We start from the raw sequence: 1,456 nt of genomic DNA, 5'->3' as shown, positions 1-1,456 counted from the left end.
AAATGGGGAGTCAGTGTTTAACGAGGGGAGTTTTAGTTCTGAAAGACGAAAAGAGTTCTGTGAACAGACAGCGGTGATGGTTGTGTAATAATGTGAATATCCTTAATGTCACTGTATACTCGAAAATGGTTAAAATGGTAATTTTTATGTGTATTTTTACTGCATTTTAAAAAAAACCTATGACACTAAACCTGCATATATTTTCCTATGACACATCATTACAAACAACAATAATCATGCATGGGATGAAGCGGAGATGAATAAAATGACCAAGAAAAGCCAGACTCATTTCTTACCAATGCCACCATTTCTGTCCTCATTTCCAGCAGCTTCCTTTCGTTTAAAGAATACTGAAACAAACATGTCACATAGGTCAGATGCTGATTTATTCCTTTCTCTGTCTCCTCCTTCTCTAGTGCCTTAACATATTCTAGCCTCGCTATTTCCAAGAATATGTAACACTAGAAATCACCTCCAGGTTAAAGTAGCCTACTTGACCCTCTCCTTTAGATGTGTTTCTTGAGGTTTCTTATTTATATTCATTTATCGCTCCAGTATCTGGATTCCTTTTTGTCATCCTTCACCTCTCTGCTATGTTTTTCTCTTTTCATCTCTTCACTGTGATGTCTCTAGGTCCCTCTCACTAATATAACAGCATTCTCTGGGACCAATTTAGACGGATGCTGAGTCATACGCTAGTTGGCTTTGAGAGAGTTGAAAAAAGTAGGGAATAATTCAATTTAGGAGCTATCCCAGCATAACTATAGACAAAACTGGTCACTATTTGAGGCTTAGACAAAAGATAGGAAGGATATTATATGTGACACAGATGTTGCTTTGTGATTATAAAACACAATGTGAATATAAAGATACAAGACATACGCTAAGCTATCATATTTTGGTTTTCATTAAAAACAAACAAACCCACGTGGGTACTGTCACAGCCCAGTGTTACTGAAGGAACTGACAAATTCTACCCAAAAGTAAAATGATATCTTGCCTTTGGCTATGAATGTCTGTGCAAAGATTTAGTGTAATTTTGCTGACATTGAGACCAAAATCAGATATACCTCCTTTAGTTGTGGGCATTAGGATTTAATTGAACAAATGCAAATCTATACTTTAAGTGAAGAATGAAAAATTCTTCACTGTATATTGTTATAGGGGAAAATAATTAACGCTTTTGAAGTATCTACAAACTTTCTATTTATAAAAATTTCCCAAGTCTACCAGGTGGATAGAGTATAAAAACAACATTACTTGAAAATTTAAAAAAAAAAGAAGAAGAAGAAGAAGAAAAAACCCCCAAACTTCAAACTAAAGACTAGTCACTAGAACTAAAGAATACTCATTTCCAGATTTAAATGTCAGGGTATCAGATAAGGAGAGCTATGCATCATATCACCACCAGAGGGCAGGGTAGAACTGGATTTTCTGCACTCCTTTAAACTCTGGC

The sequence above is a fragment of the Pteropus vampyrus genome, unplaced genomic scaffold (genome assembly GCF_000151845.1).
Source record: "Pteropus vampyrus isolate Shadow unplaced genomic scaffold, Pvam_2.0 Scaffold80, whole genome shotgun sequence".
NCBI lineage: Eukaryota > Metazoa > Chordata > Mammalia > Chiroptera > Pteropodidae > Pteropus > Pteropus vampyrus.
Note: the sequence above shows the minus strand (reverse complement) of the source record.